Here is a 14,384-nt window from a genome sequence, read left to right on the forward strand (position 1 = left end):
CAGGGTTGAGAGACTGAGCCTCACGTTGGGCTCCCCACTGGGTGTAGAGAGTCTGCTTGGGATTCCCTTTCCTCCCTCTCCCTTTGCCCTTCCCCCTCTGCTCTCTCTCTCTTTAAAAAGAGAAAAAGATTTTTTTTAAAAAGGGAATTGGAATTATTATGAAAATTTATATCATAACAAAGAGAAGAGATTGATTTTTTTTAAAGAACCAAGAAGGGGTTGGCCCAATCTGTTGAGTGTCTGCCCTCAGCTCAGGTTGTGATCTAGGTGTTCTGGGATTGAGCCCCATGTCTGGCTCCTGGCTCAGTAGGGGAATCTGCTTCTCCTTCTGCCCCTCTCCCATGTTTTCTCTCTTTCTCTCTCAAAAATAAATAAATATAATCTTTTTTAAAAAAAAAAGAACCAAGAAGGATGCCTAGAAATTAAAAATATACTCACACAAATGAAAAAACTCAAAATATAAACAGCAGATTAGACACCAGTGAAGAGATAATAGTTATCTGGAGATGAAAAACAAGGAAAATATTCAAATGCAGCACAATGGAAGAAAAACTCTAAATGGAAAGTAAGAGAAATGGAGAACAACACATTGAATAGTGAGAATTTTCCTGACATGATAAAAACATGTGAACTCACAGTTGAAGAAACCCAAGCTGTGACCAGAGTAAACAGAACAAATTAATCTAGACATGTGGTGGAACTATAGAATATGAAGAGAAAATTGACCTCAGAGAAAATCCAGATTACATGTAAAGGGATAAAAATTTGACAGATGTCTTCTCATCAAAAGATGCTAGAAGAAATTGGAACAATATTTTCAGTTTTTAGTAAAATTTTCAGCTAACCTAGAACTCTGTACTCAGCTAAACTATCAATCAAGATAAATAAACACATAGAAAATGTATTTCAGGAAGAAAGAAATGAAACCCAAAAGGAAGGGATGGAGTGAAGAAGCAATAGTTAGCAATTGCAGCAGTAAGTCTAAAGGATCTTCAACTAAAAAAAAAAAAAATAATAAAAATGAATCACGTGGGCTAAAATCCTAGATAACAATAAGGAAAAGGGAAGTTGTCAGTGTCACAGTTATCCAAGGTCCTTGTACCATATGGAAGGAAGACAGAGGCCTTGAACATGTTAACCAAAAAAGCAAAATAAAATGAAACAAAACCAAAAGGCATAGACATAAAATGTATTCCTTCTCAGCCAGTGAAGTAAAAAATAGAAATAAAATGTCATCAATTCAATAGAAAGATGCAAAGAAAACACATGATTAACAGAAAACATAAGATGGCAGAAATAAGTTCATCTATTAAGGCAAAAAATGTAAAGCATGCCTTCAAAAAATAGAGCTCCTTACTTGGTTTTAACTTTTAGCAATTTGCTTCTCTAAGACAAAGTAAAACATGAAGCTGAAAGTAAACCGGGAAGAGACATCCAATTTCAATGACCGGAGTAAGGTTAATATCACACTAAGTAGACTTTAAGAACAAAGGCTTAGGCGGGGGTGGGGGGTGGGGGGTGGGGGTGGGGGCAAAAAGGGTTATTTGTTTTCTTTTTTTTTTTGGTTATTTGTTTTCTAAAAAGCAATTTTATTTATGTACTTATTTGGTTGCATAACATAATTTTCTTTAAGGTGTGCACTGCGAGGACTTAATATACGTGTACATCGTGAACCGATCACCACAGTCAGGGTCATTAACACATGTACCGCTAGAGTAGGCAGTTAGTTAGGTTCTAACAGGACGCCTGGAGGCCAGCCAGGAGGGAGTCTGAGGCGGGTCCCCAGGAAACTAAACCACAAGAAACTGGACAGAACCGGACAGGCCGAAGAGGGCCCACAGGGTAGGCTGGAGTTCACACTATTCTTTCATTACACCACATTAACACTTTCAAATCTTCTCCCTGAGGGTGCCTGGATAGGAAAACCCAGACCCAATAAGGAGGAAAAGGAAGGTTAACCTACATCCCTGGAAGAGACTACCTGCTTCCAAGAACTCCTGCCTCAAGTAATGAACGTTCCAGTCCTTTGTTAATGATTGTTAACAAAGTTAATAAAAGACAGAGGCGCAGGCCCTGGTGGGCACAGCTCTCCTTTGAGCTCACCTGCTCTCCATCTCAGGAGGGTACTTTTTAATAAACTTTCCAGCTGCTACTGTTCATCCACTGTGCTGTGTCTATCCTTGAATTCTTTCTCCTGGTGAGACCAAGCGCCTCCAGTGACATCATTTGGACAGGATGGGGTGAGGCCTCAGGGTCCGAGATCCCAGCAACGTCATTACCTCACATGGTTACCATTTTTGTGTGTGTGGTGAGAACAATCTGCTAACGAGGGTTGCTCTTTAACGATAAAGGAAACATTTTGATTAGAAGTTGTAAGATGTCTGAGACTGTATGCCCCCAGGACTACCTCTCTACCTTGGGATAATTCTTACAGGCTTAATGAAGAATTCCTAAACTTGATTTCTATTTACTTGCTCACTGGTTATTTGGACAAGACATCGCATCATGGCTGCTTTTCATTGGTCTTCTTGATTTATTTGTACTACAGTTTACAAGGTCTTATCTGAGATTTTGGACTGAGAGCTGCTCTTTGGATTAAAATCATCATCTAGCCCCAAACCAAGAATAATATTTCCTCCATGTCTAGTTTAATTACCTTTCACATTCAAGCCTTTAATTCATTTTAATAGGTTTTTGTGTGCACTGTGAGATAGAAAATTTCTTTTATTTTAAAATGAATCTCATCATCCCAGTACCATTTACTGAATGGTTTATTCTTTTCCCAACCATCTGCAACACTAAGTCTGTCACTTCAGTTCCAAATATATTATAGGTCTGTTTCTGAGCTCTCTTCTCTGTTCCATTGCCAAATTGCTGATCATCCTCTGGCTGTGTAATAAATCTTAATAAAACAAGTCTTCTCCTCCTTCCTCCTCCCTCCCTCCTCCCCCTCCTTTGGAACATCATGTCAATCCTTGGCTTTAGTTTTTCCATGGGAATTTTAATATTTGTAAAATTCCTAGAAAAATTCTTAGGGAAATTTCAGTGTAATGCATGCGATCTATACATTAATTTAGAAGGAGTTGGGATTTCTAAGATTTGAGTTTTCCTACCTACTAGGATATCCTTTCTATTTATTTAGATATTTTTTAGTGGCTTGCCATAAAGTTTTACAATTTTCTCCATAAACGTTTTAAACATGTTTTATTAGATTAATTCCCAGGTGCTTAATGTTTTTTTGTTGCTATAGGAATTGGACTCATCTTAAAAAGTATGCTAACTTTTTGATTTTTGCTGGTGTACAGAAATACAACTGAATTATGAATATTGATTTTATATCATCACTTTTCTGTATTCTCTTATTAATTTGAATAATTAAAAAACTTTGTATCTTAATATCTATGAATAAATAGAATTTGGTATCTTCCTTTCCAATCCTTATATCTTTTAAAATTTATTTTCTTTATTTAATGTACCGACTAGACAGGTAAATATAGATGGGTTAGAATGGGGTATTCCAGTGTGCGAGGAAAAAAGTACCACGTTGTATACACGTAGTTTTTTTCTCAGTACTGATTTTTAAATGAAAAATTTCTAAAATCCCTACATTAAAAACAAGAGTGCAGTAGTTTTTGCTAGATACCCCTTATCAGAGAAGGGAATACAATTTTTTTTAACATGAATTTTCTAGTATCTAGTTGAATTCTACCTGGGGAAGAGGAATTGTAGGGGAAAGATTTTAGCCAAAATGCTCGAACATTTTTTACTTTTTTTTTTTTTATCCTAACACCACACCTGCCTATTTCTTAGAAATAGATGTCATCCCATGAAGGCAATAGGAGGTCAGTGACTGAATTGCTCTTATAATTTGAAGTTTCTGACCAGCTCCCCTACTAGGGACTGAATCTCCTAGATGCTAACTGGCTGAATAATTGCTACCCAGGATTTTTTTTTTTTTTTTTTTTTTTTTTCAAGAAGCAGCATGCCAGGGATAGAGAAATGGACTTTCAGCGGGCAATAGAAATGTCAATAAATGACACAGTGGTGGAAAAGGCTGGTGATTGAGAAATACTGTCAACTAAATGAGAATCATCACTGCCCAAAGCCTACAGTGAAATGCTTCCCTGCTCTAGAGAAGACATATATTGGGTGGTGAGTTACTAGGATTCATATATTGAATTAATAACCAACTTGGGAGAAATACTCCACCTAGGTGTGGAGCATGAAAAACCTACTACATTGCGTCATCCACCAGGGGGCAATCATGCGATGCCTGGAGGATCCAGTTTCTGAAGGCTCCTGGCTGAGAAGTTGAATTGGGATCCAAGTACCAGGGCCATCTTGGAGCTCAAGGGAGGCCAGTTTTCTTCCTCTCCGCTTGACCTGGGGCTCCCAGGTGAGAGGATCAGTCCTGATCCGGGGCAGGGTGTGTTACAGTGGGACCGTAAATTTTATCACCAATCTTTACTGGTCATCTTTGAAACCCTTGTCTGGGTGGAACAGACTCATTCATCACTCAGGCTGCCCAGAGACAATCCCAAGTTTGTCTCAGGTGTGAAGGGAAGCATGCCCTGCACCTGTAAGAGTACAGCTAGAGCACTTTCTAGACAGGACTCGTAGGACATGGCATTAGGTCCTTGTGATTGTTTCCTGGGGAGTTAGTCCCTTTCTTTCAGCTGCAAAGTTTGTGGGTAGGGTGGGCGTCCCTGAGAAGAATCCTGCTCCCTCAGAGGGGAGAAAAGGACAGGAGAACAAACAGAGAGAGTGAACTTTCTTCTCTGAAAAGGACCAGGAAGGTTTAACTGGGACACAGAGCATTTAATGGACTAGATGTTAGAGTTTTAGGCTGGGAGTGAAGGTTGGCTCTGGTAATCCCTACAAAATGCATGCAGCAGGACAGGGAGGGAGAGAGTGATGGTGAGGTGGAGTGTCCCAATGTGCAGAAACAGAAGCATCGTGAGGATTTTGTTTCCTTTGGGTAAGAACGTGGTGGGTAAGAAATCAAAGGGTCTGTTCACATCGTGGTTAGAATAATCCTAAAATGTAAAGGCATTTAACTTACTTAGGCTTTAAAACAAGTCGATTACTTTAGCATTTCAGCATTAGTTTCTGTTCTAATGCTTACCTAGCTCCCTTGGCTGTTTGTACCCTTTTCAGTTCCTCAGTAACAGGTTGAAACTAATTGTGGGAGGATTTTTTTAAAAAAGCTTTAGGTTGGTAAATGAATAGGCAACAAGCTTTTGTTGCAATTGGATAGATAAGGAACTGCATGATTTGTGAGGCTTAGAACAACATGAAAATGCAGGCTTCTCATTTAAAAAAAAAAAGCCAGAAAAATATTGCTGTTAAAAGTACGTATTAGTACAAAGCTTTTCCTTTTAAAACTACTTCATAACTTAAAAGACACAATAGAGATAATCATCATTTTCAGTAAAATTAAAAATTTGAATTTCACCATTCATCTTTATATTGTGCAGTGCCAATTTTAATAAGTATTTAACTCATATGTGGAATCCCCAGTATTTCACAGATCATACGTACATGTGCATTTCATTCTTGCCTGAACAATTGAAATCACAAAACTGTTTGATTCACTTCTTGTCACCCACACATCCTACTGACACTCTACCTTTGGCTTTCTGATAAGTGAGGAAGAACTAAAAGACAAGGAGTTCAGGGCTTGTCCTCTCTTTCCCTTTTCTTTTATGTCATCAATTTATCATATTTTTAGCCAAGTGGTATGAATAAGAAAGAATGTAATAGAGTTCTTTGGATATTTGTGTTTCTTAGAATACTATTGCTTGCTTTCTTCATTGGAAGCAAGTTCTGGTACAATTTTAGTATATGTGCTACTGAACTGAGCCCACAAGCTCTGGTTCAAATGAAAAGCATGACTTCTTGGAGCTGTCAGGGTCCCCACTTGCTTAGTCTGAAATAAATTGCTATAGAATGAGCACAGGGGCACCTGGGTGGCTCAGTGGTTGAGTGTCTGCCTTTGGCTCAGTTTATGATCCTGGGGTCCTGGGATCGAGTCCCACATCTGGCTCCCCGCAGGGAGCCTGCCTCTCTCTCTGTCTCTCCCCTGAATAAATAAATAAAATCTTTAAAAAAAAATGAGCACAGATTCATGATGTGTGAGAGTTCAGCAAGACCCAAAGCTGGCACAAGTTAAATTTGCTTTGGAAACTACACAGCAACTACTGGTCCTACGTGTAAATGACTGGCAAGGTAGTGTGGACACGCGCACATGCATCTCCTCTACTCCACTGGCTCATTGAACTTCACTTACAAAACACAAGTTCAAAGATGAAATTTTTGAGAACCAGAGGGGGCAACCGCGGAGCTTTTGACCCACTGCAGCACTTCTGAGTGTGGGGTTTTGTGCAACTGCACCTATGGCTCGTGAGGCTGGCCCTGGTGCTTCCAGATTCCAGCCCGGCTACTACTTGCTCTCTGGACTAGCTACAAATTGAGCTGCTTTCAGAGCTGCCCCTTGGCCTGGATCTGCCTGGGGGGGGGGGGGGGGGGGGGAGCACAGAAGTTGAGGCAGCCGCGCAGCAGGTTCTGTGTGGGATTGGGAGGATGTTTCTCTTAGGGATGTCGTGTCTTCTCTCAGACCAGGAAAAGGTCTGAGGCACAGAAGAGGTCACGTAAATGAGCTGGAATATGACACTTGACACCTCTGCACTGCTGATGTCCCTCACAGAATCAGGAACTGCTCTTGTCAACGAGAAAATGCTCAACCCTGCTGGAATATTGTACACATCTTGCCAAAGGTCTGGAACGTCCATGGCCTCACTCTCACTTTTATGATGACCCCTGATTCTGCAGCTCTAGCACAGGAACCTTTCCTGTGAACTTTGAATTCCAGCCACCCACCCACACCACTTGCCCCTGGAACACTTCCCTGGCACCTCCAATTCAAAAGAGCCAACTCTGACCTCGTCGCATCCTTAACCATGTCTTCAATCTGGGCACCTCTCTCCATCCCTCCTGCCCCCGCGTACTTCACTTCTTCGTTAGCTCTCTCCTGTACTTGTCCCCTGTCTCCAGACTCCTCCTTTCCCAAATATCCCCCAGACTGCCAGGAGACTGACTTTTTTATCTTGAAAATACAAGACTTATAAAACATTTTAAGCATTGATGAAGTCTAAACCTCTAGTTGATAGTAAAATTTCTACGCCTACCACCAAGCTTTGCTAAATTTTAATTTGCCGAATTTGCTTCATTATTATTTTTTTAGATTATTTATTCATGAGAGACACAGAGAGAGGCAGAGACACAGGCAGAGGGAGAAGCAGGATCCCTGTGGGGAGCCCGATGTGGGACCCGATCCCAGGTCTCCAGGATCACGCTCTGAGCCGAAGGCAGACACTCAACCACCAAACCATCCAAGTGCCCTGCTTCATTACTTTTTAAAGAAATAAAACATTATTAATATAGCGAGAGCCCCCTGTACACACCCTTCTGTCTCATAGCCCCCCTTTCCCCCAGAGATAACTATATTCGGTGTCTATCCTTCCTGTTTTGGTTATCATACATTTACTATACATGATTTTTTATATGTAACACATGTATTATTATGAATTTTAAAATTTTCACATAAGTGGTATCACAGTGTGCTTATTCATCTGCAACTTTCTCATTTTACTGAACATCGTATTTTTACAGTTTAATCATGACAAGACTTGCCATTTCAGTAATTTCATTTTTTTTTAAGATTTTATTTATTTATTCATGAGAGACACACAGAGGAAGGCAGAGACACAGGCAGAGGGAGAAGCAGGCTCCATGCAGGGAACCCGATGCAGGACTCGATCCCAGGACCCCAGGATCATGCCCTGGGCTGAAGGCAGGCACTCAACTGCTGAGCCACCCAGGCGCCCCTCAGTAATTTATTTCAATATTTTGATTTTAGTTTCAGTCGTTTAGTATTTCATCTTTTGAATGTGCCTAATTTGGTTGTCTAGACTTAGTGATCATGTCAATTTTCACCTTTCACTACTACACTACTACTATGTGACAACTAATATTTTGACCCATATTTCCTTGTACAAATTTAAGAGCTTTTCTAGAGTATAGCCCTGAAAATGGGATTGGTGGGGCACATCTCACTTAATCGCACATTGCCACATTGCTCTGTAAAGTGGTTGCACTGATACACATTTTCTCTAGCAGTTTTCACTCTCTTGTTCAACAGCTCTGTTTATGCTCGGACCTGTCAGTATTTACATTTTTTTTTTGTCACAGTGTTGGGCCTGTAATAGTATATGCTTGTCACTTTAATTATTTCCCCTGATTATTAGGGAATATATATTACCTTTCCATATGCTATTGGCCAGCCAAGTGTTATTTTCTCTGAATTGCCTGTTCATATCATTTACTCACTTTTTCGGTTGTTGTTACATTGTTTGTTTTTTACTTATTGGTTATAGAAATTTGTAAAAAAAAAAAAAAAGAGAGAGAAATTTGTAACTTTGATAGATTTAGGTATTATTTCCTAATTACATATGCATTAATGCTTGCAATATTCTGACTCCTAGTTATGCTGTAGGCATGGGTTATGGGTGCTTCTATTTCCATTTCTTGTTGAGTTTTAGAGAGTATGGGGAGAAAGATTTGGATTTAGATGTCTCTTATAACTCAATATTCTGTAGAATTAGTTTGTCTAATCCAACCCCCACCCCTCCAAAAAGAAAAACTACTCCTTTGTGTGTGTGTGTGTTTAGGATTTTACTTGTTTGAGAGAGAGAGAGAGAGAGTATGAGCAGGGGGAGGGGCAGAGGAAAAGAGAGAAGCAGACTTCCCACTGAGCAGGGAGCCTGATGCACACTTTATCCTAAGACCCAGGGATCATGACCTGAGCCAAAGGCAGATGCTGGGTCATAGGGTAGACATGTTTAAAGTCAATGACATTTCCAGACTTTTCCCAAAGATATCACACCATTTTACACCCTATCAACAATGTATGAGACTTTGAGTTGTTCCATATCATTGCCAATGTTTGATATTATCTTTTAAAATATCATGATAAATGATATTCTAAATATGATAAAATGATAAATCTTTTAAATTTGAACCATTCTGGGAGTTTTGACAAAGTGGGATTTTATATTTATTTCATTCTATCTAGAACTTGCTATACTTTTTCAATCTGAAAACAAGCTTTTCATCAATTCCGCAAATTCTATCATTAGCGCTCAAAATGGTGCTTCTCTCCCATTTTCCATAGCTTTCCTTTAGAACTCCTATTAGATGTATGTTACAAATTTTCATTCTATTCCACATATATTCTTTCACATTTTCCAACTTCTTATCTCTTTTTATTGAATTCCAGGAAATGTCCTGAGATTTCTTCCTTTTTACTAATTTTTTAAAATTCAATTGTGTCTAATTTGTTGTTTAACACATCTATTGAGATTTCTTGTTTTGACTCCTTTTCCTTTTTCTACTTCATAATTTATCTTTTAAAAACGTATTTGTTATTAAGTCTATTTGTCCTCCCATTTTTTTTTGATGAACCTTACTCAGAGTCTATTGTTTTTGTTTATAAACTTGGATCTTGATCTCAACATTAGCAAAACCCTATCTGTAGGAATTCTATATAGCTTTTTATTTTTGCTTTCATAGAGGTTTTGTAATTTTTATGCTAGATTCCCCAGGATGTCACTGGTAGGGACCTTTTTTGTTTTGGCTCCCTGACTTCGGGTCTCTGGACATTGAAGACAGTATGTATTTGACTCCATATTCACATTAGGGCTGCCCTAAAGTTAAAATTTCTTAGGAGAGATTTTATTCCTTGCAGAGCCTATAAACCAGCTTTGTCATCTTCTTGGATTGACACTTCCTGGTCTGTCCCTTTGAGGTTGCAGTTCTTTCAGAACCACGGCGGTATGCAGCATCTCAGTTGCAACCCCCTACCTTGTTGGAACACCCTCCTCTATGTCCCTGTCATCATTAGATCCAAGTTCCATGTTGCTAGGATTTATTATTCCCTGTCCCCTATGGCATAATCATCATGCGAGATTTCAATTCCTTCTTCATTTTTGGCCTCTGGGGGTTTTAATACGTTGTTGAGAGTACAGATCTTCATTTAAATAGATATTTATTATGTCTTACTCTGTATTTCTAGGTGTTTATGGTAATTAGAAAGGCTTAGAAACAGGTTATTATGGTACATAACCTCCAAATATAGCAATGATTTTTCCCATTTTTATATGCTTACACTGTTCCTTCATCAGTAAGCTGAATCTGTTTTGCCTCTTGCGTTTTAGCCAATAGGATGTGGTAGGAATAATATTCTGGGATTTCTGAGCCAGGATCCTAAGAGTTCCATCAACTTCTGCTTTCTTTCCCTTGGATCCTGGCTACCATGCTATAAGAAAATGCAGGCTAGACTAATGACTGATTAGTGCCCACAGGGAGAGAAGTGCTGGGGGACAAGAGGGCGTCTTTGGACATACCGACTCCACCCGGCCCAACTCTCAGCTAAATGAAGGTACGTTATAACCCTGAGTGATTCATGTGAAGTGTAGTGAACCAGCTGAGCCATGCTAAATTCTTGACTGACAAGATCATGAGAAATAAATTGTTGCTTTAAGCCTTTACATTTTTAAGGTGATTTGTTTCACAACAGATAATGAGTACCTGCCAGAAAACGTGAAGGATCTTTCTAACATGCAAATCTAATATATTATCTTTGATGCCTCTCATACCCATGGTGTAGTGGAAAAAACAGACATGAACACATATAATTTAAATATGATTTAATAAATACTCTAATAAAAGGATACACACAATGCTAGGAGGGTCACCCAAGCCAGCCCTGTGGAAGGGGCAAAAGGGGCCAGTCACATAGAGAGTTAGTTATTCATAATTCTGTGTTTGACTAACTCTCCTGTTCCTTTTAGACAAGTGACTATGTCTCACCATTTTTGAATGTCTATGGCCTAGAATGGTTTTGGGTACATAGTTGGCATAGGATTAGTGAATGAACTTAATGTGGTCTATTTTGGAAAAACATGGCAACCACGTTGTTCCTAATCTCAACTTACTAAAGGTATACAATTGATACAGCATTAAAATAGATTTTCCATGACTCAGGGTTTTGGCACCCATAACTGAATAGTGACATGGTGTGATTTCAAGTGCCTTATGAAATAAAACCTCTAGCATTCTTTCTCATCTTCTGGCAGGAGTCTCAGATTTCAACGTAAGTATGCTATTCCTTTAGCTAAGGGCTTTGAGCCTGGCCCAAATATATCTCTCCATTCCCAGGGGAAAAGTATCTCTTTAAGCTGTGATGAGTTACTTCACTGGTGTATAGGCAGGTTTTATATCTTTCCAGGGAGCTTGTTTAAGTGGAAAAAAAGAGGAATAGGAAAACTTAGATTGTGAAGGGAGCTGCTAAAGATGGTCATTCCCTAACTACAGTTTAGCTGAGGGACTGGTCCTGGTCGTCATGTTAAACATGAAAAAGAGAAAAGTAAATAGAAAGACAGTATATATTGTTACACTCCACATGTGCCCATGCACTTACCCAACATGGGATGGAGTATTCATTTCTCTGAGTTTAAAATCTGTTGTTTTATTAAAAAGGACTTGGTATACTTGTTCCATAAGGACGTATAGTTGTTCTTGGTATGTTGGTTTTCTTTAAAACATTATTTAAGATAACTGATTTTTAGAAATCGTAGTAAAATACGTAACATTTACTATTGTAATCATTTTTAAGTGTACAGTGCAGTGGCACTAAGTACATTGACATTATTGCGCAACCATCAACACCTTCCGTCTCCAGAACTTTTTTCATTTTGCAAAACTGAAATTCTGTACCCATTATACAATTCCCCATGTGCCCTCTACCCAGCCCCTCTAAACCACTATTCTACTTTCTGTATCTCTGAATTTGACCAATCTAAGTACCTCAAACAAATGGAATGATATAGTATTTTTCCTTTTGTGACTGGCTAATGTCTACAGGTTGATCCATGTGACATATCAGAATTTCCTTCATTTTTAAGGCTCTATAATATTCCATCATGTGTCATACCACGTTTCATTTATCCACGCATTTATTGATGGATGCTTGAGTTGTTTCCACCTTTGACTGTTGTGAATAATGCTGCTGTGAACCTGGGCGTACAAATATCTTTTCAACTCCTTGCTTTCAACTCTTTGGGTACATACCCAGAATTGTAGTCGCTGGGTCATATGGTAATTCTATTTTTAATTTTTGGAGGAACAGCTAAACTATTTTCTATAGCGTAGACACCATTTCACATTCCTACCAGCAATGCGTGAGTTCCAGTTTTACCACATCCTTGATAACACTTGTTATTTTCTCTTATTTTGATAGTAGCCATCCTAACAATGTGGAGTGGTAGCTCATTGTGGTTTTGATTTGCATTTCTCTGGTATGTTGGTTTTTATGACTTTCTTTCCAATGTTTGTTATTACTTCTTCTAAAGGAGCCAGACATCCCAAGACATAGAAAGGTAATGACATTGGAAAAAAAGATAATCCCTCCATAGTAGAAAATCAAAATGGATTTTGGTGTCTGATGGTGAAAACTTGATATATATCATATATATATATACACATGTGATATATGATATATATAAAATTATATATATAATTTTAATACATGTAAATATTAAATATATATACATATATGATATATAAAATTATATAATTTTAATACATGTAAATGTTAAATATATATACAAATATTAAATATATACATATATGATATATATAAAATTATATATGATATATTATATATATATAATTTTAATACATGTAAAAGAGAGGCTCTGAATTTCCTTTCATGGTCCTTTAAAGACTGAAGTCCTGGAGCTTCTGGGTGGCTCAGTGGTTGAGTGTCTGCCTTCGACTCAGGCCATGATCCTGAGGTCCTGGGATCAAGTCCTGCTCAGGCTCCTTTCAAGGAGCCTGCTTTTCCTTCTGCCTACATCTCTGCCTCTCTCTGCCCCCCTCTCTTCTCTCTGTCTTTCATGAATGAATAAATAAATAAAATCTTAAAAAAAAAAAGAGAGAAGAGTCCCTTGCATGGTGCTGGTGGCCTCTAGGCTGTCCCAGAAGGCTGTGGATTCACTTGCTTTAGTCCCTGGCCTATAGCATTTTGAGGAGGTTTAAGAATAACTGGTTACCTGGGTTCTGTTTTCAGTCCCATGGAGTCTCATGACAACATAGAATTCCTAGCTGGAGAATTTGAGCAATAAAACAGTTTCAGGGGTTCCTGTTGATTCTACTAGGAGGCCCGGGAAGCAGCAGCACAAATCACAACTCTCTCATATCCTGTGAACTCAGTTTAACCGTCAAGAGAATGCCCTTGAAAAACTGAGGGCTCTAGGATCTCATTGAACTTTAGACTTTTATTACAGGCCCAGAAGAAAGGAAATATTTATTATGTGTTAAGTCTTTAGGTTAGATATGTTTCCCATAGAAGCTTATAAGTTATGTATTACTTTGTCTTATTAAAAAAAAAGGTTAGTAATTTTTCAAGGTCACATAACTAATTAGTGCTAGAAACAGAACTAAAATCCAGGTTCAATTCTAAACCATGGTACCTCTGGAAATGTCTATTACGCACTGGGCATAATTATGCTATTTTTATTATACTCCCTTTAATGACTGAAAAGAGATCATCTTTGCATTTCATAGATTACTTCGGTATCCTTGGAAGTATTATGGAATTTTGAAAGCTCTAAAAACAACCCAGTTGAGCAAGGGTGCTGATTCTGGCTTGCTGCTTATTAAAAAATGAATAGCTGGATGTTCTATGATTTACTTACAAATGCTTGGTCTTCTCCAAATCACAGAAGTAGACTTGGCATGACCTTGTGTATCAGAATCAGAGTCCAGAAAATGTAAACCCCAGAAAAATTAGGATTTTTATCTTTCAAGCTCTTTGTGCAGTGCGTTGACTATACCAAGGCGGTGCAAGCCAAGAGGCAATTATACCGCTGTGTATGAGTTTCTGTCCTAATACCATTTTGTTTACTTCACGCACATGTTGACCAAAGAAACATTTAGAATATATGAAAAATATGAAACCTGCCCTATAATAACACTCAATTGCCTGTCATATGATGACAGTGCTCAGGGGCACCTTTTATCTAAGGATTTCACAGTGCTTTATGTGCTCGTTAACTCACAACCCATCTGTTTTGTTCCATTTTATAGCAGAGAAACGGAGGTACCACGGAAATCACACAATATGTTGGTGCAGTAGCTGAATAGAGGACTTTTCAGATTCTGAGCATTCAGAGTGTTCATTCCTGACTTAATATGAATTCACCAGGCGTGGTGAGCAAGGAACATGGTGGCTGTACTAAATGCTCCTTAAGTGTTAACTCATT

Source organism: Vulpes vulpes, chromosome 3 (genome assembly GCF_048418805.1).
Source record: "Vulpes vulpes isolate BD-2025 chromosome 3, VulVul3, whole genome shotgun sequence".
NCBI classification, from domain to species: Eukaryota; Metazoa; Chordata; class Mammalia; order Carnivora; family Canidae; genus Vulpes; species Vulpes vulpes.